General features: G+C 44.8%; 1 protein-coding gene and 1 pseudogene across 2 annotated transcripts in view; one reads left to right on the top strand and one right to left on the bottom strand.

The window, feature by feature from the left end:
* Positions 1-11,638, bottom strand: part of LOC130034499 (Y-box-binding protein 1-like) — a 62,851-nt pseudogene extending 51,213 nt beyond the window's left edge.
* Positions 1-25,368, top strand: part of TULP4 (TUB like protein 4) — a 174,823-nt gene that overhangs the window by 61,414 nt on the left and 88,041 nt on the right. The window lies entirely within an intron of this gene.

The raw sequence follows: 25,368 nt of genomic DNA, 5'->3' as shown, positions 1-25,368 counted from the left end.
GCCAGCCTCTGTCGTGCGGGCGGGATACTCTTGGTAGCTTGCTGGGCTATCTGAGAGGGATGGAGGCCTTTGGGGCAGCCTCTAATAACCTTTACAGGTGTTCCCAGTCAGGCATATATGCGGACAGGATACTCTTGGTAGCCTGCTGGGTTCTCTGAGAGTGAGAATTAGACAATAATAGTCGCACTTTCTGGAGCTTGGTTTTGTAGTCTCTGAATCTTGGCCATTGACGGGGTTACACAGCAGTTGGTGGGTGTAACTGTCTAGCCACTGGAAGATGGGGGATCTGGGTGGAGGAGGCCCAGTCCCGATCCAAGCAGGCTTGGAGATCTCAGCCCCGGGTCCCGCACACCTGGGTTCCTCTGCCGGTTCCTTCATGTGTGAGGCTCGTCCTAGCGTGTGGAGAGTGGTCTCAGCATGGCTGTGACTGGGTCCTAGAGGTCTTCATTTGTCAGGGCTCTGCTCAGGGCAGAGAGGGAAACTCAACCTGCCCCCTCCAAGGGGCCCCGGTGAGGACAGCCAGGCGCGGGGGCAGGAGACTCATATATATTATGAGTTATATTTGCTCGAGGCCCTCCCGTTGATCGTCGATTTGCTTGAGCGGGCCCAGGAACGTCTCCATTGGAGACTTTGTTGTTACTGTGTCTGGCATATTGAATACTCTCGGTAGCTTGCCGGGCTCTCCGAGAGGGGTGGAGGAATCGAACTCGGGTCGGCCATGTTGGCCGCTTGTAAGGCGAACGCCCTACCGCTGTGCTATCGCTCCGGCCCATGAGTTATACTATATCATTATTATATATTTTATATTATATGCAGTAATGGTATATATCATTAATATATAATAATGATATAGTATAATATATCATTTAATATCATAGTAATGATAATATTAATAACATTCAATATATAAAGGTTCACATTCATTCTTCCTATCAGATGCATTAAAAAAATCTCATTTGAAGAGGGTAGGCGTATTATTGGTCTTGTTTTTTTCTCTTTGGCTTGCATTTATAAATTTATCAGATGACTTTTTTTTTTTTTAGTGAAACACCATGAGGTACAGTTGTAGACTTACAAACTTTTGTGCTTGGGTTTCAGTCACACAATGATCGAGTACCCATCCCTCCACCAGTGCCCATTCTCTACCACCAGTGATCCTAGTAGCCCTCCCACCCCCACACCCCATCCCCCCACCTCACCCCGCCTCTGTGGTAGGGCATTCCCTTTTGCTCACTCTTTCCTTTAGGGTGTTGTAGTTTGCAATAGAGGTTTTGAGTGGCCATCGTGTTCAATCTACTTTCAGCATGCATCTCACATCCCGAGCGAGTCCTCCAAACATCCTTTACTTGGCATTCCCTTCTCTATCTGAGCTACCTTTCCCCCCAGCATGTGAGGCCAGCTTCCAAGCCCTGGAGCAGGCCTCCTGGTACTTATCTCAATTATTCTTGGGTGTTCGACTCCCATTCTGTTACTTTATATTCCCCAGATGAATGCAATCTTTCTTTCTATGTCTGTCCCTCTCTTTCTGGCTCATTTCACTTAGCATGATACTTTCCATGTAGAATCACTTGTATTCAAATTTCATGACTTCATCTTTTCTAACAGCTGCGTAATATTCTATTGTGTAGATGTACCAAAATTTCTTTAACCAGTAATCTGTTCTTGGACACTTGAGTTTTTTCAAAATTTTATTTGAACAGTGCAGCAATGAACATAGAAGTGCAGATGTCATTTCGACTGTACTTTTTTGCCTCTCTGGGGTATATTCCCAGGAGTAGTATTGCTGGGTCAAATGGGAGCTCAATTTCTAATTTTTTGAGAATCGTCCATACTGTTTTCCAAAAGGTCTGAACCAGTCGGCATTCCCATCAGCAATGAAGGAGAGTCCCCACATCCGTGCCAACATCGGTTGCTTTTGTTCTTTTGGATGTAGGCCAGTCTCTGTGGTGTGAGATGATATCTCATTGTTGTTTTGATCTGCATCTCCCTGATGTTTAGTCATGTAGAGCATTTTCTCATGTGCCTTTTTGCCATTTGAATTTCTTCTTTAAAAAAAGTGTCTGTTCATTTCATCACCCCATTTTTTGATGGGGTTGGTTATTTTCTTCTTGTGGAGTTCAATCAGTACTTTGTATATCCTTGATATCAACCCCTTGTCAGATGGGTATTGGGCGAATATCCTTTCCCATTCTGTAGACTGTCTTTGTATTTTGGACACTGTTTCTTTTGAGGTGCAGAAGCTTCTTAGTTTAAGATAATCCCATTTGTCTATCTCTGTTTTCACTTTCTTGGCCAGTGGCGTGTCATCTTTGAAGATACCGTTAGCTTCAATGTCGTGGAGGGTTTTGCCAACCTTGTCTTCAATGTACCTTATGGATTCCAGTCTGATGTTGAGGTCTTTAATCCATTTTGATCTTACTTTTGTGCATGGTGTTAGGTAGAGATCTGAGCCCATTTTTTTTGCTGATGACTCAATTTTTTTATTTCTATTTCATCTGTACTCTGATGGGTAAACTTTTCTTAAAAATTACAAAATGATACTGGAGAGATAGTACTGGGGGTAAAGTGCTTGCTGGGTTTGATCCCGGGGACCACGTATGGTCCTTTGAGTACCTTTACTGAGTGCAGAGACAGGAATAAGCTCTGAGCACTGTGTGTGAGGATGTGGCCCAGCGCCTCCCCTCCCAATAAATAAGTATGTTAAAAACAAAAATACATATAGTTGTTCAAAATAGCAGTGGCTTTTATTTATACCTTGCTTGCTACTCTGCATTGCAATAGTATTGTTATAATTATTTAAATATGTGTATTATGCATATTATAAATAATATAATAAGGTCTGGAGTGATACTAGAGTGGTTAGGGTACAGGCCTTGCATGTGACCAGCCTGGGTTCCATCCCTGACATCCCATGTGGTCCCCTGGGCCTGCCAGGAGTGATCTGTGAGCACAGAGCCAGGAGTAAGTCCTAAGAATCACTAGGTGTGAACCCCAAACCGAAATATAAAATAATAATATAATAAACTAAGTCAATGATCAGCAAAAGTAGCAACAGAAATGGTTATTGTTGCCAAAATTTCTTGTGAAACTTTAGTTTGGCACCATCCAACAGAGTGTACCATTTATTAATGAAACTACCAGATGGTGAGAAACACAGATTGCTGTATCAATGTCAGCATGTTAAACCATAATCCGAAAATAAGTGTTATGTGTGGAAGGCACTTGCCTTACACCCCTGAGCACAGAGCCAGCATAAGCCCTGAGCACAGCCAGATGTGCCCCCTCCCCCGAAAAAAGTGTCGAATAGTAAAATCTGTGTTGGAAAAAGTCTGCTTCAGAGTCACCGTTTGTGTTGGGGCCAGGGAGCGTTTTCCAGCTAAATGTCATTTGAATTTAATGTTCTTTTTTTGGCTGATTTATTGCTTGAAAAGCTGTCGACGCTCCTTGCTGGCTCTCCAACTATCCGAGGTCACAGAGAGTTCGCAGCTCAACTTTACCTGTGTTCTGTGGAGCAGTGCCTTGGCTCACCTGATGTCGCACTAGCTCAAAATTGGAATTTTATAACTTTGGATTTTATAAGTAAAACTCTGTCTACATTGTTTATTTCTGTGTTATCCAACAGCCAGTTCACAGAATATTTTTCCTATTTTCCACAGTCTGAAAGTGCGGGCGGGCAAAGTGCGGGGGGCTGGAGTGATAGCACAGCAGTAGGGCGTTTGCCTTGCACGCAGCCAGCCTGGCCGAGCCAGGTTCGATTCCTCCGCCCCTCTCAGAGAGCCTGGCAAGCTACCGAGAGTATTCAGTATGCCAAACACAGTAACAAGAAGTCTCACAATGGAGACGTTACTGGGCCAGCTCGAGCAAATCGATGAACAACGGAAGGACAGTGTGAAAGTGCGGGAAGGTTGAAGAGCAGACTTTAAAGAGGGGCAGGTGATGTGGAGCTGCTCAGACGCCTTCTTCAGGGAGCCTGCTGGGGTGAGCAGCTCGGACTCACCTAGCAGGGTTGTGGCGAGGCATCATCGGTTGTTACCTCGGCCTTTTCTTGTACTTATCACATAGAAACCATATTTAATTGTGTTCTTTTGGGGTTAAATAAATGGTACTCACATGTATTTTGTTGTTTTCAACATCTTTCCCAGTTGCATATTAAAATAGTGAAAAGGTAATTTTCACAAAAAGAAAAGTAATTTTTTGTTAAAAGCTGCATTTTAAAATTTAGGTAGAAAATCAGAGCTAATTATGAGTCACAGTTTTTGAAAAAAAATTATCAACTTAGCATTTATCTACAATTTTGTAGCATATTAGAAGTTCCGTTTTCTTTATCCGTATATGTGTGTCACCCATCGCCACACCATCTCCACAGCTTTCTCATATACAGGCTCTAATGATACTTGGAAAGAGACCAAGCTGACAGAGTATGGGAGCTGGTGATCTTGGATAGAGCTGAGCTTCCATGGTGGGCGGAGCAGGTGGGAGAGGTCCTTGAGACACTGTGTGACGGGTGTGGTGCTGGGATTCTGTGTGCAGGAAAAGTATAATTAACAGTATTTTAAATCTCAGTGCCGCAATAAAAATGGTAAGGGGAAAAACCTGAATGCTACTAAAAATATACAGGATATTTAAAAGCTGTTGACTTGTACTTTTATGTCTAACTGGAAGTTAAAATAAAACTGTAAAGTTGAGATGCAGAGAATTTAGAGGAAAGTATAGTAAAACTGAGGTCAAAACACTTGGTTGGTTACTTATCTCAAGCCTTAGTTACTGATGAAATCTAAACTCTTTTATTCTCAGCTTCTTTTATATCATTTTCTCTCTTGAAGATATAAAAATTATTATCCACTGTAGCACTGTCCTCACATTGTTCATCGATTTGCTCGAGCGGGCACCAGTAACGTCTCCATTGTGATGTTTGTTGTTACTGTTTTTGGCATATCAGATATGCCATGGGGAGCTTGCCAGGTTCTGCTGTGCAGGTGGGATACTCTCAGTAGCTTGCTGGGCTCTCCGAGAGAGACGGAGGAATTGAACCTGGGTCAGCTGCATGTAATGCAAACACCCTACCCGCTGTGCTATTGCTCCAGTCCAAAAATTATTACATATAAAACATATATAACATACAGTTTATAATTTATACTATTTGCTCGAGCCCGAGCTTGAGCAGACAGACAGACAGCAGTATTTGCTCGAGCTCTCCCGTTGATCATCGATTTGCTCGAGCGGGCCCAGTAACGTCTCCATTGGAGACTTTGTTGTTACTGTGTCTGGCATATCGAATACTCTCGGTAGCTTGCCGGGCTCTCCGAGAGGGGCGGAGGAATCGAACTCGGGTCGGCCATGTTGGCTGCGTGCAAGGCAGACGCCCTACCCGCTGTATTATATAAAATAATGATTTTATAATTTTATATAATTTATACATATATAAAATATTTTGTTGAAATTTATCATTTGCTAGTTTTTACAGTGAAGAAGGTAAGCTCAGTTTTATAGTTTAGAAAATATCTTACTCTCTGCTCTTCTTTGATATCAAATTTTGTATTAACTGTGATTTTCTCTGAAAACTTTGGAACTATGATTTTATGGCCTCTGGTACTTATTGTTGCCATTGAAAAGTCTGCCAATCCTTTCAGTTTTGTTTTTTGTTTTATTCAAGGATTCTTCTTTATTCTTCACAGTTTGCATCCTTACTACTATTTCAGAGGAGGATTTTTTAAAATCTCATCAGCTTGGCTTGGCCTACTGCAACTTTCAGTGTCAAGAATGCGTCTTCAGTTCTGGCAGATTTCAGCATGGGCTCTAACATTACCTCCCTCCCTTTCCTGCTATTGTGGATTTTGCAGATACTACTAGAAGTCTGTTGCTTTTCACACTACTTTCTGTTTCTTACCGTCTCCGGACATTTTTTCCTCTCTTACTCTGTGCTCTGATTGAGCCTCAGCTCACTATTTTATTTTTCTCGTTGTGAAGATGTTGAATTTCACCTTTTGAGCTTGGTTTTTAGGTTTTATTTCCCTTTGGTTTTGGTGCCACACACAGCAGTGCTCACTTAGGTCTGACTGCTGGCTCTGCACTCAGAGATCACTCCTGGTGGGGTGCAGAGGGCCATATGAGATGTCAGAGATTGAACTTAGATCAGCTGTGTGCAAAGCAAACACCTTACCTACTGTACAGTATTTCCAGCCCCCCATCATCTTTTCAGTGTTTAACCAGTTATCTTATTTTCTGTTTCCAAGATTTTAAGTAGGTTTTTGTTTTCAAATATCCTCTTCTTGTTTCCTTATCTGATTGCAGTATGATTTTTTTCATTTCCCTGAAGGTTTTTTTTTTAATATTTATGGTAAATACCCTGTGCCTGACTGTCCTCACCAGGGCCCAACAGCTGAAGACCTCCGGGCCCCAGCCAAGGCCATGCTGGGACCACTCTCCACACATTTGGATGAGCCTCACGCATAAAAGAACTGGCAGAGGAACCCAGGTGTGTGGGACCCGGGGCTGAGATCTCCAAGCCTGCATGGTTTTGGACTGGACCTGCCAGTAGCTAGACAGTTACACCCACCAACTGCCGTGTAACCCCAACAATGGCCAGGATCCAAAGATTACCACACTCAGCTCCCAGAAGCGTGCGGCCGCTTATCATATCATCTCATTCCTACTTTGGACAAACTGGCAGGCTGCCGAATGTAGCCTGCCCACACGGCAGAGTCTGGCAAACTCCCCGTGGCGTACCCAATATGCCAAATACCAGTCACAAGGATGGGTCTCATTCTCCTAACTCTAAAAGAGCCTTGAATATGGCACTTTCTTAAAAATCTCAGGGCTAGGACGAAGGAGACGTTACTGGGGCCTGCTTGAGGCAATCGACGAATAACAGGATGGTCGTGATCGTGATGGTAAATATTTCCCTCCACCCATGCACATTTTTCACTACCAATGAATGTCCCCAGTACCCTCCCCCATCCCAACCCACCCCCTGCCTCTATGGCTGACAGTTTCCCCCATACTCTCTACTTTTGGGCGTTATAATTTGCTTGAATTTTCCCACCATCATTCAAGCCTGCCTGCCAGGGGCAGATGCTTGATAATTTATTTTCTATTGCTCAGTTTGAATATCATGAGAGGTCATGCGGCCGCTTTTGCGGCCATGTGCTCTGGATTCTAAAATTGTAAATGGTTGGAGTCCAGAGACATCTCTGGAGGGTGCTAATTCATTTGGGAGTCTCTGGGCCAGGGCCGTAGGTTGCTGAGAATGTGCCTGGAGGCAGATTGTGGGCAGACAGCCAGGACTCCAAGCAGGCAGGGAGACTGGGAGGGATGGCTGGACTACTCTGCCACAGCCGTGAGATCTGGAGTCTTAGTCCTGGAACCCGCATATCTGGACCTTGCTTCTGGAAGGTCGTGGCCACCAGGGTTTCATCTGGAGCAGGTAGAGAGGGCACACCTGCTCCATCTGAGGTGCCCAGGTAGAATTGGCTCGGTACAGAGTCTGGAGAGATCTCCAGAGATCTGCTGTCTTCCAGGACTCACTGCTGTGTCTGTGGACGGAGGCCTTAGGTGTGCTGAGATGGGCCCAGAGGCAGATTGTGGACATGACAGCCATGACCCCAAGTGGGCGGGGAGACGTGGAGAGATGGCCAAACCCCTCTGCTGCTGTGCGCTGCCATATTTTTATTACCAGCAAATATAATTCCTAATATATGGTTTTTTTTCCTGCTTTGTTGCTTTCTTGCTCTAAAAAGTAGCATACGTTATAATCAGTCAGAAAACATTTTATACACACACACACACAAGTAGGAAATCAAGTGGAGCCTTTGGTTTTCTTTGGGAATTACGAGTGTGAGCTGTCAACTGCATTGTGTGTTGCCATGTCCACTAATCTCCAACAAGGCCTGACCCACTAGACCTTGCTCACAGAGAAAAAACCTGAAGTCTGAAGCAGTAATGAGTGCTGTGGGGACTGGACTGTAGTGGTGGTGGGGCTTTTACAGAGACAGCTCTTCTGAGAACTCAGAACAGTGTGAGCAAAAGCCTTTCCTCTGGCTCAGAGAAATTCGAATAGTAGTTTCTATCTATACATCTCTCACTGCAGTGCAGACAGGTGTGGAACACTTTCCTCAGGCTGATTTTTGAGTTCTCTTAGCAGCCTGAGTCAGGTGTGGGGGATCCCTGGGGAGCCAGGCCTGGGGCGGGGACTTGCCCTGTGCTCCCCAGGGCGCTGGTGCTCTCCGCCATATCCTTCCTGGTTTCTCAGACGAAACTTTGCTTTTATGTTCTCCGCATGAGCTGTCGTGTTCATCATGGAAGGGAGAGGGTAACATGGCAGACTTTTCAGACTTGAGTGCTGTATCCAGCTCGACAGTAAGGGAAAGGCCTGGGTTTCCCCCCTACATAGAGCTACTGTCTTCGTGAAATGATAGCTTCTCAAGGAAGGGCATTAGGCCTAACGAGGTTAAGCAGCCCCAGCCCCAGCCTCAGCCCCAGCTTGAGGTTATTTCCTCTAAGAAGACGCTTTAAAATTTATCTATAGATAAATTTTGGTGTTTCACTAATAAAAAATTTTTTTAAGTATCTGGCTGGAGCAATAGCACAGCGGGTAGGGTGTTCGCCTTACACGCCGCCAACATGGCCAACCCGAGTTCGATTCCTCCGCCCCTCTCGGAGAGCCCGGCAAGCTACCGAGAGTATTCGATATGCCAGACACAGTAACAACAAAGTCTCCAATGGAGACGTTACTGGGCCCGCTCGAGCAAATCGACGATCAACGGGAGGGCCTTTACCTTTTACCTTTACCTTTAAGTATCTGTAGAATTTTTCTTTTAAGGAATTACTCAATACTTGTATGCAAGCTTCCTTGTAATGGAGCATGTTTTTAGTTGTTTATCATGTTGATACATTCTACAGATCTTTATGGAGAACCTATCAATTGTAGTCATTGAAGATAAGGATTTAGGACCAAAGTGGTCCTTTATGACAGAAAGACTAGAGGACCCTACAAAAGAGAAGGTAAGGTGTCACTTAGAGAGGACGAAGGCTACTGTCCTATATATGCTGAGGCATATCAAACTGGGGAGCTGGGAAACACGCTCCGCTTTGGGGAACTTTGTGTGGATATTTTCTGGACTTGTAATAATGTCATTTGGGTACTATTAATAACCTATAGTGCAAAGGCCTAATTCATTGCAAATGCTGATTGAGTAAGTGTAAATCACAGACTTTATTCGGACATGAATTGATGCTAAGTATAATGCAAATCACTTGATCACTTGACATCCTGTTACTCATCGATTTGCTCGAGCAGGCACCAGTAATGCCTCCATTTGTCCCCGTCGCATGCTAGTGTAGCCCAATGGCATCTGCTCGTTCTAGGAACACGAAGAACCTCAAACCGATCGTTCAGGGTCTTGATGAAGAAGTCTGACCATCTCATAGGTGGGCTGCCACGTGATCTTTTGATGTCCTGTGGAATCCAGTGGGTAATGGCTCTAGTCCAGCAGTCGTCTCCAAATATCATTATGTGTCCAGTCCATCTGATTTTCAACGCCTTGGCAAACAAGACAGCATCCCTGATTCTTGATCATCGATGGAGGTCGGAACTCCGGATTCTTTCTCTCATATAATGCAAATATGGGTGATATTTTCTGGTTACATCGATTTTCCAAAAGCTAAAGGAAATCAAGAGTTTGAATTCAAGAATGATAACTACTTTTTCTGTCTTCTAGATCAGCATTTAATTTTGGTTCTCTCATGGGAACACTGCCAGCAGGATTGGTTACATAGACCTGAAGTCAGCTGGCGTGTCCCTCTCAGCTTGTTACTGGTTTAAGCCCCAAACTTCCCTCATGTAATTTAATATTCAAGAATTCACTGTTTCACTTTTCACAACCTTAGAAGTGGCCATGCTGTAGAAGAATATTACTGTTTCCTAGCCATAGCAATAGAGCAAACATAGATAATACCATACTGTATTTGCCATTGTACAAATTTATGGTTTAGGCTTTCCAACAGTGAATTTATTCAAGAATATTACATCCCAGGGCTTATATTTTTGTTAAAAAAAAAAAACAGGCCTGGAGGGCTGGAGAGGTAGTACAGCAGGTCGGGTGCTACACTTGCATATGGCCTAACCAGGTTTGATTCCTGGTACTGTGTATAGGGTCTCCCAAGTGACACCAGGTGTAATTCCTGAGTGCAGAGCCAACATTAACCCCTTTGCCTTGCTGGGTATGTCCCCCCCCCCCCCAAAAAAAAAAGTGGTGCTGGGGGTGGGGTGGGGAAGATAGGTCCATTGGACCTAGAAAGAGAGCTCAGAATCAGCAGTGTACACCTTGCATGCTCAAAATCCTGATTTCGATCTTGGCCAGCTGCACTGTTTCCTCCCCTAGTCCAGCACTACAGGGGCTGACCCCATGGCACCAGCACCCCTGGGCCTAACCAGCAGCATTGCATGGCCTCAGCATTTACACTTTGGCTAAGTACTGCTGAGCATACCCACCAGGCACCCTGGAAGTGTTTTTACCCCCACCCCCAAAGAAGCAAAAAACCCAATAGTTCTGAAATGTAACACTTCAAAATAGCTTGTTAACAACATATTTTTTGCTCCCAGTGTGTTTCTTCTGTCTGCAAACTTGTGGCCTTGTTACCTAAACTACATGTTTAAAGACTCAGGCTCCCAGTCATAAGTAATTCAATGGGAGTGTTTATTTTGAGGGGGCGCTGCCCCTGCAGTTCTCAAGGGGTTCAGGGCCACTCCTGGTGCACGGTTCAGTGCTCAAGTGTGGTACTTGGAGGCAGCCAGGGCCATGCCCAATTGTGGCCACATGAGATCACATCTGCTGTCTGTACAAGTCCACTCAGATTTAGGAGGAAGGATCTTAGATCCTAGCTCTCAGGGAGGAAGTCTCTGTTCCTGTAAGAAAAGCATTTGTATGGCCATCTGAGGTTGCCAGAGTGCACTGCTTGCTCTCTTGGCCTCTTATGAGGTTGAGTTAGGACACTAGCTGGCTGGCAACCCTGGAGAAACTTGCTTCCCACAGAAGAGGAGCAGACATGGCTTCTGCTCTTTCCCCCCTCCCGCGCCCCCTCCCCCCCCTCCCCCCGTTCTCCTGAACTGGGCTCTTACACCAGGTACTGTAGTATCCATTATGTGGCTCTGAGAGAAAAGCCAGGAGAATGGTGACCTACTAGCACTTTAGTCTGTTGGGCTACAACAACAAAGCTCTCTAGCTTGAATGGCTTATAAACAATGGAAACGTGTTTCTCACTGAAAACAAAGGCTAGAAGCTCAGCAGCAGAGTGTCAACATGTCGATTTCTGTTCTTGGCCTTCTTCCAGGCTAGAGACTATTGGGTTCTAATGACCTCACGTGCAAGAAATAAGACACTAAAACACGTTGGGATCCTTTCATTAGAAATTAAATTTAACTTAATTTTTAAGTTTTTGTTTTAGTATTTTGGGCTCTTCTGGCCTTACTCAGGGCTTAGTCCTGGCTCTGTGCTCAGGGATCACTCCTGGTGGGCCTCAGGGGGACTAGCAGGCACCCTACCTGCTGTACAATTGCTCTACCCCCCTGAAATTCATCTTCTCTTTGGAAACCTTTCTCCTGCTGAATACCCTTGGCTAATTCCATCAGCTCTGCAGCCATCCTCCCCTCAGCCCCCTGGTGAATCCAAGGCTTCTCTCAGGCATCCCCAGGCTTTTCTCCTCCAACTGGTCTCCTCCTGAGAGTACAAAGCATGCAGCCCACCAATCTCTAATACAGTGTTTCGGAGAAAGGCATCACGTTTCTGCCAGCCACATTAAATGATTTTTAAAAAGTGGGGGATGTGGGCCAGGGCAACAGTACAGCTGGAGCAGAAAGGGTGCTTGCAAGCAGCCAACCTGGGTCCTATCCCTGGCATCCCATACGGTCTCCCAAGCACTGCCAAAGAGTAATCTCTTGAGCACAGAGCCAGGAGTAACCCCTGCGCACCGTTGGGTGTGAGCCCAAAGTAAAAAAAAAAAAAAAAAAACTGGGCCAGAGCAATAGAACAATGGATAGGAATGATTACCTTGCAGAAGGTTGACCTGGATTTGATCCCTAGGCATCACACATGGTCCCCTGAGCCCCACCAGGGATGATTCCTGAGTGCAGAGCCAGGAGTTAGTCCTAAGCACCTCTGGGTGTGGCCCCCAAATCAAAAGGACTTAAGAACACATATGCACTGCATAAAGGTGCAGTGAAGTTTGTAAAGTGACTGCTGATAGAGCTGAGGGGATAAATCAGTGGCAGCACAGTAGTAGTGGGAGATTTCAGTACCATGCTGTCACCATTGAACACATCATCCAGACAACATCAGAAAACAAGAGCCCTCAGTGAGGAACTGGAAGACCTGGGAGTTGTAGACAGAAATCTCTGTCCTACGCCACCCCTCAAAAGTTGAATACACATTTTTCCACCAGTGAACATGGAGCACTCTCTAGGAAAAATCACAGGTTGGGGCACAGTTTGAATATAAAATCACAAAAATAGAAATCATGTCAAGTATCATTTCAGACTAAGGTAGAAGTCAACTATTAAAAAATCTGGGGAAAATTTCAGTGTTTGGATACTGAACAATATTCTGTTAATTATCAATTGGATCAAGGAGGAAATCAAAGAAGTAAAAATATTTTTGAAAACAAATGAAGAACGTGCAATCTATCAGAACCTATGGGACACAGCAAAAGGTGTACCATGGTAGGAGTTCATAGCACTACAGGCTTACATCAGGGAAGAAAGGAAAGCTCAGATCAATGACCTTACCTCACAGCTTGGTAAACTAAAACAAGAACAATAATTGGATCCCTAAGTGAGTATCACTTGTATCACTTGTCATCCCATTGATCGTAGAGTTGCTCGAGCAGGCGCCAATACTAACTCCATTCGTCCCTGTTATGTGCTAGTGTAGCCCAATGGCATCTGCTCACTCCAGGAACACGAAGAGCCTCAAACCATTTGTTCAGGGTTTTGATGAAGACCATCTCGTAGGTGGGCAGCCATGCGTCCTTTTGATGTCCTGTGGAATTCAGTCAGTAACAACTGTAGTCTAGCAGTCATCTCTAAAATGCATTACATGTCTAGCCCATCTGATTTTCGATGTCTGGGCCAACAAGACAGCATCCTTGATTCTTGATCATCGACAGAAGTCGGAACTCCTGATTCCTTCTCTCACTTGAGTGAAGCATGTTACTCCAAGCATAGCTCTTTCCAGTCCTCTTTGGGATACCCAAATAGCGTTCTCTTTCTGTTCTCATAGGGCCCAGGTCTCTGAGGCATATGTTAGTGCAGGAAGAAAGGTAGAGTTGAAGAGATGTGCCTGGAGTCGGAGGTTATTCGTCCTCTTAACAACCTCAACACTCTTGAAGGCGCACCATGCCGCTCTCTTCCTCCTGCACAGTTCTGGCTCCAAGTCGTTCCGCACGTTGAGTCCTCGACCCATGTACACATAGCTGCTGCATTCGGAGATGTTTGTTCCATTGAGAGCAAATAGAACGTCAGGGACTAGTTTATTTTTCATGAGCATTGTCTTGGTGAGATTCAGCTGCAGTCTGACCTTTCCACACTCATGGTTGAAGTCGGCTAGTATTTGTGCCGCTTGGCTAATGTTTGGTGTTAGTAGAATGATCTCATCAGCAAAGCGGAGGTGGTGTAGTTGCTGACCGTCTATCTTCATTCCCATTCCTTCCCATTCCAGTCGTCACATGACATTCTCGAGGGTGGCACTGAAGAGTTTCAGTGGAATGATATCACCCTGCCGAACCCCTCTCTTTACAAGTGATCAGTGATCACTTCCTTGTACAATGGTGAGATACTGGTGGTGAAACCGGAATACGCTCACGGAGGATCCTGATGTACTGAGTTTGAACACCCTGTTTGACTAGGGCTTCGATGACTGCTTCAGTCCCAACAGAATCAAAGGCCTTCTTTAAATCAGTGAACAGCACCTTGAACTCTAGTGAAACCTCAATGAGCTTGGTTAGTGGATATGGTAACATAGCCACAGTAGTGCCAAAGAGATCTTTGCCACAGTAGTGCCAAAGAGCTCCCAGTTGGTGGTCATTCTGGGAGTTCTCTTCTTAAACTTTGCAGTCTTTCTCACCGCTCCACAAAGTAGAATTTTGAACAAAGGAGACAGTGGTTTGATCCCGTTTGGAATTTTGGGACAACAGTGACATTGGTCAGGCAAAACTGAGGATTGAATATGATGTGGTCAGTTTTGTTGTAGAACTTTCCACCAGGAGACTCCCATGTCCAACGTTTAGATTCGGCCTTCTGGAACTGTGAATTACCATGGATGGTCGTGGTTGACATGATGAACTCAGACTGTTTCTCACCCTGTTCGTTCCATTCCAGGCCATGGGTCCCTATGTGGAGTTCTTCGGGCGACCTTCTCGGTCCTATCTTGGCATTAAAATCACCAAGAGTGATCTTGTAGAAGGTGTGATCTTCTTTATAGAACTTCTCCAGCTCCATGTAGAACTTCTCAATTTTTTCTTCATTGTAGTAGGATGTTGGTGCGTAGACAATGAAGTTAGAAACTGCCACATCTATTTGAGTGTAATCATCCAATTAAGGTTGTTAGGCATTTAAATGAATCAATCAATGCTCATGGCCAAATTTATGTTGACAAGGACACCACCACCATCGACGCCTCTATTGTTACATGTTCCGAAGACGGTTCTTCTCCAGTGTCGAAAATGGTGTGATGTGATTGATTCCTTCTCATCTCAGTCAGACTAATGATGTCATACTTGATCTTCTGCACTTGCACCATCAGATCCTCGATGGATGCTTCCTATGCCAGGATCCTCCACTACCCAGCTGCGGCCAGGCTCCAGGCCACTTTACGGATGCTCCGGCCGAGCCTCATTCATGAGTGAAGCCCCACAGAACCGGTTAAAGTTGAACTTTGTGACCTTGGACTCCAGGCTCAACGGAACCCGGAAACAGAGATCCTCTGCCTGCTTCCACCAATCCCCAGTGACCCAGAGTCCATACCCAGGAGACCCACCTTGCCAGTGCCAGATAAATACTTCATCAGCCGACCTCCTCTACCTCTACTACCCAGCCGCTGCCAAGCTCCAGGCCACTTTCTGGACGCTCAGGCCGAGCCTCATGCATGAGTGAAGCCTTACAGAACCAGATAAAGCAGAACTTTATGACCTTGGACTCCAGGCTCAACGGGACTCCGAAACAGAGATCCTCTGCCTGCTTCCACCAATTCCTGGCGACCCAGATACCACACCCAGAAGACCCACTCTGCCAGTGCCAGATAAATACCTCATCGGCCGACCTCCACTACTTCCACTACCCAACTGCTGCCATGCTCCAGGCCGCTTTGCAGAGCGTGCCGCGCGACACATCATAAGACACTTAACACCCATTTTCAGTACCATATTTATGGGGTTCAAGTATGGTGTGAACCATGGAATCACCTGTAAGGGCAATTAGAGGCCACCCTAGAAGCCTCTATCCCTCTTTGATAGCCTGGCAAGCTATCCATGATGTATTCTATATGCCAAAGACAGTAAAAACAATTGTCCTCATTCCCCCTGACCCCGAAAGAGCCCCCAATGCAACAGCATTAAGAAGGATGAGCAAGGAGAGGCTGATAAAATCTCAGGGCCAAACTAGGCTGCCAAAATGAAGAAGGACTAAAATGACTGTCTGTACTTTCAACCTAAGTGAGTAGATAGAAGAAAATAGTTAAAATTAGAGCAGATGACAGTGATATCAAGAAAACAATACGAGGGGTCTATGAAAGCAGGACCTGGGTTTTCAAAAGAATAAACAAGATTGACAGACCCTTAGCTAGAGACATGAAGCTTAAGAAGAAGAAAGAGAGCCCAGGTAAGCAATCAGATGAAGGGGAGGTTTCACATCAGATACTTCAGTAACACAAAGAATCTTAAGAGGTTAGTATGAATAGCTCTGTACCACTAAGCTGGAGAACATAAAAGAATGGGTGAATTCTTGGACTCATACAACCTCCCAAGATTGAATCAGAAGGAAGTAGAAAACTGAATAGTCCAATCACAAGTAAGAAAATTGAAGCAGTAATTAAAAATCTCCCAAAGTCCAGCCTCTAGATGAACTCTACCAAATCTTCAAAGAAAACATTGCCCTTGCTCTTGATGCTCTTCCAGACTGTTGAAGAAATAGGAATCTTTGTTAAAAGTGTCTGGTTTTTAAACCAGATCCCGGAAGAGAAGAGTGCAGTCTTCTGCCCCCGCGCCTGACTGTCCTCGCTCGCCGGGACCCCTTGGAGGGGAGCGGGTTGAGCTTTCCTCCCCGCCCTGACCAGGGCTCCGGCAGCCAGAGATCTCCAGGACCAGCCACCACCATGCTGAGACCACTCTCCGCACACATGAAGGTACTGGCAGAGGGACAAAGGCAAGAAAGCCCCGGGGCCGAGATCTCCAAGCCTACTCGGATTTGGGCCGAGCATCCTCCACCCAGATCCTCCAAATTCTAGTGGGGGGGGTCACACCCACCAACTGGCCCCCTGACGCCGTGTAATCCCATCAGCGGCCAAGACTCAGAGACTATAAAAACCAGCTCCCAGAACCGGAACATCTTATTATGACATCTTATTATCTCATTCCTACTTTGGACAAACCGGCAGGTTACCGAATGTAGCCTGCCCACAGGGCAGAGTCTGGCAAACTCCCCTTGGCGTACCCAATATGCCAAATACCAGTAACAATGATGGGTCTCATTCTCCTAAAGAGCCTTGAATATAATCTCAGGGCTAGGATGAAGGAGACGTTACTGGGGCCTGCTCGAGGTAATCGACGAATAACAGGATGATTTGTGATTGTGTGATTGTTAAAAGTGTCTGTATAAAGTCAAAATTACTTGAATACCAAAAGCAGACAAATATCATTAAAAAAGAAAATTATAGACCAATATCCCTGATAAACACCAACACAAATACTCTCAGCAGAATCTTAGTGAACAGAACCCAGCAACATATCTAAAGGATCACACACCATGATCAAGTGAGATTTATTCTAGTGATACAAGGATAAATTAATAAGATGAATTAATATGTGCAAATCAATTAATGTAATGCTCCATATCAACAAAGGGGAAGATAAAAATCGCATTAATTGATGCAGAGAAAAGTTTTGAAACCATAGTATCTATTCATGATAACCCTCAACAAAATAAGGGTAGAAGAAATGCACCTCAAGATAACAGAAATTTACAACAAAACTCTGACCAATATCACACTCAAAAGCCTTCCCTTCGAGATCAGGCATAAGATAAGAATGGCCAATTTTCTCTTTTTTTTAATAGTTTTTTTTTTCAATAGTCCAGGAGTCTCTTGAGTCTCTTTATATTTAAACAAACACCTCTCTTGTCATGAATCCTAGGGAATGGACTCCAGCAGCTCCAACTCCTTTTCGTTGGTTCTTACAAAGTGTGTTTCTCTGGTTGGAGCAGGTTGGCGCTTCAGTTGACCCAAGTCCCTTTCTCTTTGACTTCCTCCTCCTTATTCTGATCATTTTGCTTCACCCGTTTCAGGAAGTTGTCTCGACTTTTAGAATGCTTATAATATACTCAGTATGAACATTAATTCTCTTGGCAAGAATCTTGCCCTTGACCTGTTTGTTAATAGCAATGCCAATAGCCTGCTGACTAACATTGTAGACTCTTCTAGTTCTGCCATGGTAACATTTGTGGGGCATTCCTTTTTTAACAGTGCCCATTCCCTTTATGTCTACCATATCACCTTCCTTGTATACATGCATGTATGTGGCCAAAGGAATGACTCCATGTTTTCTGAAAGATCTAGAGAACATAGAGTGGTTGCCCCTCCTCTATCTTTCCCTTTGTGTAGGTTGGTCATTTTTGCATTTTACTGGAAGCCGGCGATTCTGGTCAAAAGCTTCAATATAGTTTTGGGAGTCCTTGACATACCCATCAGCAACAAAAGAAAGAAGCCAAAGGTATCTCCAAATTGCGGAAGTTAAACTCTAATGCTTTTCAGATATGATAATATAAATAGAAGACACTGAAGACTCTTAAGACATTATTTAATCTATTAGAAACAGTACAGTAAAGTAGTGGGTTACAGAATCAATACACAAAAAATCTACCGTGTTCCTGTATGCAAATAATGAACTAAAGAGAAAGAAAGTCTTGTTTAAAATAGGGTCCAAAAACATAATCTAGGAATCAACAAAGGATGTGAAGTAAAGTAAAAGTAAAGTAAAGGCCCTCCCATTGATCTTCGATTTGCTCGAGCGGGCCCAGTAACGTCTCCATTGGAGACTTTGTTGTTACTGTGTTTGGCATATCGAATACATCACGGGGAGCTTGCCAGGCTCTGCCATGCGGGCGAGATACTCTCAGTAGCTTGCCGGGCTCTCCGAGAGGGGCGGAGGAATTGAACTCGGATCGGCCATGTTGGCTGCGTGCAAGGCAAACGCCCTACCGCTGTGCTATCGCTCCAGCCCAAAGGATGTGAAAGACTTACAAAATCATAAGGTATAAGTCACTGTTCAAAGAAACAGAAGAGAACATCAGGACATGGTAAAAATATTCCACGTCCATAGATGGAAAGAATCAACATTGTCAAAATGACTTTTTCTCCTGTCCTCAAAACATTCTACAGACGTAACATAATACCCACCAAAATGTCAGTGACATTCTCCAAAGACAATTCTCCGAAATAAAGCTCCACTAAAACTTGTGTGGAATCATAAATCACTCTCGCCACTAAAGAACCAGAGCAAGTCAGAGAATAAAGAGGATATATTTTGTACTTCTTAATTTTAAATTAACCTATAAAGCTACAGTAATTAAAACAGTGGTACTGAAATAAAAGTAGATGCTTAATTGAGACATCATTGAGACACCTTCAAATTTTGCGCGGTTTGTGACAAAGAAACAGTGCAAGAAATGAAACAAGGAAACTTCATCAGATGGTGCTATGAAAACTGGATGGTTACATGTAAAAGACTACAATGAAATATATGTCACGGCATTCACAGTTGATAAAAACCTAAGATAAGACCAGAAGTCATAAAATATTGAGGCTAAAATAAAAGAACTCTGGGATCAATAAAGAAAATATATGTACACAATACAATAAAGGGTAATATCCAAGATATAAATCATTCACAAAGCTTAACGATGAAAAAATACTGTGCCCATCAGAAAATGGAGTGAGGGATGAGCATACACTTTCCTGAAGAAGACATACAGATTGCCAGTAGGCATATGAATAAAAGTGTTCATGTCACTTATTAATGTGCGAAGTGTAGTCCAAAGTGACAGTGATATATCATCTCTCACCAGTGTGAGATTTCAAAAATATACCATTGGTATATTTCAAAAAGATTAAAGCCATCCCTGTTGGCAGGATGGAGTATAAAGGAACCCTCACTCACTTTTGGTGGGGTTGTTGTCTGCTTTATTCTTTATGGAAAGTAGAATGGAGATTTCTCATAAAAGTAAGACTAGAGCTTCCACATAGCCCAGAAATCCACCATTCAGTTTGCTGCAACTTGGATAGAACTGGAGGATATGTTAATCAGAATAATAGTTGGTTAAAAGGAAAAAGATAGGATATGGTAAATAAAATAAGACCTTAAAGAAAATCAGGATTCAAAGGTGCTTCTAGATGTTCAGAGGAATGAAGATGAAAATGACACAGTCTTCTGGGTTTTATTTCCTCTAGGTCTTGTTGGTGGACAGATTTGTAAAATTTTAATCATTTTATTGTGTGTTAAAAATGTGATCAGTTGATATGAGTCCTCAGCAAGCTTGTTGGCACACCTCTCACCAGTGCACTGAGCTTTTATAGTTACAAGGAGTTAGAGAGCCGTAATGCTGAACAAGGGCTTCTCAGTCCTTGATAGGCCTGTGCTTAGCACCCAGCCTTAAATAGCTCATTCGGTTCTAGCTCATGACCTCAAGTGAAAGTCTATCTTTCACTCATAGGTCTGTTACTTGCTACTCTGCAGGGCAGGAAATGATTGTCTGTATATTGTTGGGTTAACTGAGGAAGAACCTGGGGACTGCCCAAGTGATTTTCTGTGTGCCTGCCACTTAGGCATTATACCAGGCCCCAGGCAAAAAGGCAGGGCTCTTGTCTGATGTGGAGAGCAGATGTCCGTGAGCAGTGGCATGGTGGTTGCCTTCTAAGGCCGTGGATTGGCACCAGGGCTGAGTCAGGCAGGACTTCTTAAAGGTGGCATATCCTAATTCATTTTGTTCTACTACTCCAGTTTACTGTGCTCCTTGGTGACGGGGATACTGCTGCGGCCAGTATGATGGACACACTATATTTTTATTTGATAATGAGCATTCTCTGTCATAGTGTTTTTTTTTTATTTCTGACTTCCTCTAACCCCCTAACTCCCCAGTTCAGCATCACGGTTTAGCCTGAGATTGTTCTTAAATTCTGGGTATTTGAAGCGTGCTTTGTAACTGTGTGACATGCAGTACGAAGACTGCTGCTGGGGTGGTCTGTCACTGGAAGCAACAATCTCTGCAGTTAACTGAGTGGTTTGATTAAAGACTCAAGTGGTTCAGGGTATATTTTTGTAACCAAATAAGAGACTTCGGGGTTCTTTTAATGGAGTGGGATCCCTCTCCAGCAGGCCACCTCCAGAAAGACCTGACTCAGAGGTTTGGGCTGATGGCTCTGTCTCAGATCCCGTAGATCCACTCGAGCCACCCCCTATGGTGCTCAGAGCAAATTCAGGTTTTGTATAAAACAGAATTTTCAGAGGTTTTAGAGTTCAAAATCCCACTGTGGATACATACTTGAAATATCAAATTTTTCTTTTTATTGTCTTCTCTAATGATAATCATTGGAATTGCAGGTCATATTTTAGAACGTGGGAATGAGTTGACTGAATTTGTGACTCACTGAGTAGAATAGAAACATTGCTATCATGACCAGTTCAGGTATTTATTGTTCAATAATAGCAATAATGTCATTTCATTCCTCTTTCTGCATGCTCAGATTGTGCTTATTTGACTTCTCCGTGAAACTACAGGTAGAATGAATTATCTGTAATAGATTTGTGTTTGTTTGAATTTAGTCTGCTGCAGTTAATTATGTGCAGTGGAATTGTTTGTCCATGTGCCTCCCAGCAGTGAGGATGGCAGGTGGAGCTCTGAGTAACCAGGATGGGACACTCAGTCAGCCTGGGCGAGGCCTCATCAGTGACTCCGTAAGTGCTGGGACCTTTGCTACTTATGCCGGCCTTGGTTGGAGAGGTTGAGATGTCGGTACAGAGAGGTTGACGTGTTAATCAGACCATTGTCCTTTCAAGTGAGTGAATCATATCCATAATAAATAGCATAATAAATTTTGAGGAGTCAAACAGTATATCCCTAGAGGTGAATCAGGGCACTGCTGTGATGGAATGAGAACTTGGGTTCAAGAGTTAAGAGAGTCAAGGTCACAGAAAAATTCGCCCCCAATGGGTCCAAGGGATCACTTGGCATAGATTGTTTGGTGTATATTGTTGACTCTAAGCCTAAATTTAAAACATTTTACTCTAGGCCACAGGTTCCCAAACTTTCCTGACCTGTCGTCCTTTTACCAGGAAAAAATAAATGAACTCAGCCACCTATGAAAATCACCTTTGAGTGAGTGAACAAATGGTTTCTCAGTGGCACCAGAGGTTGCTACTGTCCCTTCCCCATAGCCTTTAAGCATAGCCCCTCCCCGGACAGGGCCAGTGGGGTGCCCACATTGGGAAACAATGCCTGTGTGCCACCCACCTTGGAATGAAGAGACGTTAAGGTCTGCCCTGGGCCCTCTCTCAATAGAGGTCAGTAATGAATCATCACAGTATTCCTTTGTGAATTCTAAAATCCACACCTAGTCTCTGTCCTGTAACACAGGGATGGTTTTGGTACTCATAGTGTACTGTTGTACAGTACACTTCATAGTGTACTGTTGTACAGTACACTAAGGGTGGCAGTGGGGTGACTGAGAGAGTGTGGGGTTTACCGAGGACCGTGTCTTCATCAAGTCCAGGCCTGGCAGTTGTCTGCTTTCAGAACCCTGAGTAAATGTTGTGGAGATGAACCCTATGGAGTGGTGACGGCAGGCTATCAGGTGGGCAGCTGACCTGGGGGGACTGGCACCCCTGTCCTGGGAGCTCCTGAGCCATGGAAGTGTGAGATTGGGAGGGAAGAACTGGGGAATTGGGGTGGCGGTTGTGGAACGGAGGCTGGTCAAAGAGAACTGAAATGATGACCTTTACCAGCACTGATTGGTAATCACAGTTGGTGAACCCTCCCCCCACACCCCCACCACTTCTTTTCCTAAGCATTTCTATTTTTTCCATTTAAAAAACATGTTTTTAGTATATCTGCTTTCCCCTGCCTTTTGCTGTTGTCGCCATGACTAGGGTCACACACACACACACACACACACACACACACACCCCTCCCTTCTGTTATTGTCTCCCTGACTGGGGTCACACACACACCCCTCCCTTCTGCTATTGTCGCCCTGACTGGGGTCACACACACACACACACACACACACACACACACACACCCCTCCCTTCTGCTGTTGTCACCCTGACTGGGGTCTCTCTCTCTCTCTCTCTCTCTCTCTCACACACACACACACACACACACACACACACACCTGTGGTGGTGCTCACACTCTGCTCATGGTGCTGGCCAGGGCTTGATTTCTCCCACTGTGGTGCACTTAAACATTCCGGTGGCACTGCTCCCCAGGCCTCATTTCCTGGCCATGCTGCTCACACACAGCTGACTACTATGCAGCCAGACATTGCTTGCGACACTAAAGGACACATACCACACAGCTCATCAGGATGTGCTCAGCACCTGCGGCATCCCTGGTGACTGAACTGGAGGCCTTAAGCTTCCCGGACAGGTGCTGTTAGCCGCTGGATTTGCCTAGACTCCACTGACTCTGGAAGGAGGCAACTGTCTTCTCAGAGTTGAATGTGGCCTGAGTAAGGCTTTGAAAGTTACGAGGTAAAAGACATTGGCCCTCTAGGCCGGTGGTTCAGTGCAAGGGCCGAAGGTGCTGGGACTCCCCCCACTCCCCTCGTGATGGGAGGCCTCCAGGGCTGCAGCTGGCTTGCTCAGGGACTGTGTGGTGCTGGGGGTCAGACTATGGTCAGCCGCATGCGAGGCGTGCCTTAACCGCCATACTATCTCAGTAGCCTGTTGGGGGTTTTCCTCTAAGCAACCTGGCCAAGACGTATTGGCATATGTATGAGTGACCTACTCCGGCTTTGCATGGAGGGCTTAATGGTTACACCTTACGAGCAGGGCTTGGAAAGGAAAGCTAACATTGTGCACCCTCTCTCTGTAATGTTCTGTCATCTTTTTGAGGGTGGTCACACCCTCACTGAATTCAACCAGAATCCTGTTTAATGACCTGCCGTTATAGTTTATGAAAATTTATCTTAGTTTTCATGTTAAATTCATTCTTGTGAATGTGTGTGTGAACTGTCAGGCTCATTCCCCCAACAAGTGAATTTTATAGATGAACAGCTCTGCTGTCTTATTTAGTATCCATTGCATATGTACTCATTAACAATTACTTGGAGAATTACAGCTTTTAAGAGTTTCAAATATAAAATGGTTTGGAGTACCCATCTTTCATTTTTTCTTAGAGAAAATTGCCAAGCTCTGTTTGATCATACACTATAGAACTTAGTAATTCTGTGGTTAACTGGCACATAATTAGCCCATAACCTTCATTTATACCAAAGTCTAGCAATAAAATCAGCTGTGAGACTGGAGAGACAGCACAGCACACTGGGTGCTTGCCTGGGTGCTTGCCCTGAACACAGCCAAACCAGGTTCCAACCCAGGTGCCACATGCGGTCTCTCAGGCTGTGTCAGGAGTGATTCCTGGGCACAGAACCAGGAGTAAGCCCTGAGCACCTCTAGATGTGGCCCCTTATCTGCCCCCCACCCCTCCAAAAAAGCGAGCCTTATCAGTTATATAAGATGTTTATAAAAAAGGTATATATTATTCTATATAAAAAATGTAATATATTCTCCTGCCCCCGCGCCTGGCTGTCCTCACCGGGGCCCCTTAGAGGGGAGTGGGTTGAGTTTTCCTCCCCGCCCCGACCACGACTCCAGCAGCCGAAGACCTCCAGAACCAGCCACCACCATGCTGAGACCACTCTCTGCACACATGAAGGTACAGGCAGTGGAACAAAGGCATGCGGGTCCCGGGGCTGAGATCTCCAAGCCTACTCGGATTGGGGCTGAGCATCCTCCACCCAGATCCTCCGAATTCCAGTAGGTGGGGGTCACACCCACCAACTGGCCCCCTGGCCGTATTCGCGGCCGCGTGACATTTTACTATGACATCTTATTATCTCATTCCTACTTTGGACAAACTGGCAGGCTACGGAATGTAGCCTGCCCACACGGCAGAGTCTGGCAAACTCCCCGTGGCGTACCCAATATGCCAAATACCAGTAACAATGATGGGTCTCATTCTCCTAAAGAGCCTGGAATATAATCTCAGGGCTAGGATGAAGGAGACGTTACTGGGGCCTGCTCGAGGCAATCGACGAACAACAGGATGGTCGTGATTTGTGATTCTCTAATGAATCAAATAGCGGCTTCATAGGCATAATTTTTCTGTACGGGTGTGTTATCACTAAATCAGATAGCCACATGAAAAATTAAATTCCTGGAGCCGAAGAGATAGCTCAGAGGGCTGGACCTGGGTTTACTCGCCAGCACCACCTGGTCCCAAAGCTCCACCAGGATGACCCCTGAGCCGGGAATAAATTCTCAAGAACATCAGGTGCGGCCCCAAAACATAAAGTAAAATTTCTTGCTTGGAAGTTTCTTTTTAGAGTAATGGAAGTAAATTATCTCTGTAAACTATAATTAGTACCTTCATTGAAATCTTACCAAAAATTCTGTGACTCAGAGCAGCCTAGACTGAGTTACAGTGTTTCTGAGTTCAGGATGAAATAAAAGGTGAACCTTCTCACCACTGAGCAGGAGGACATCCTGGAGGAAGCCAGCATTCACGGCAGAGCACTCAAGCCAGTCGTCTCTGATCCATTATTTGGGGGTTGAAAAGGACTGTCCCAACTCAAGATGATATGGTTTTCCAAGTGTTCCCACCTCATATGAGCAGATTGACCCCAAGGATTAGGACTACCAATCTTCTAATTCCATCAAATACAGTTGTAACTCCAGAGACTTTCTGTAGGGAGGAGTAACAGTGTCTAGATAAGGAAAAGTCATTACTATGCCCAACAGATAGGAAAATCAAATCACAGCAGGGAAAGAAGCAAATAGAAAGCTAAAACTGCCGTCTGTGTACCAAGTAATTGAAAAGCCACATAGAGAGT

The sequence above is a fragment of the Sorex fumeus genome, unplaced genomic scaffold (assembly GCF_029834395.1).
Source record: "Sorex fumeus unplaced genomic scaffold, SorFum_2.1 ptg000061l, whole genome shotgun sequence".
Lineage (NCBI taxonomy): Eukaryota > Metazoa > Chordata > Mammalia > Eulipotyphla > Soricidae > Sorex > Sorex fumeus.
This window is presented reverse-complemented; position numbering and strand designations above follow the sequence as displayed.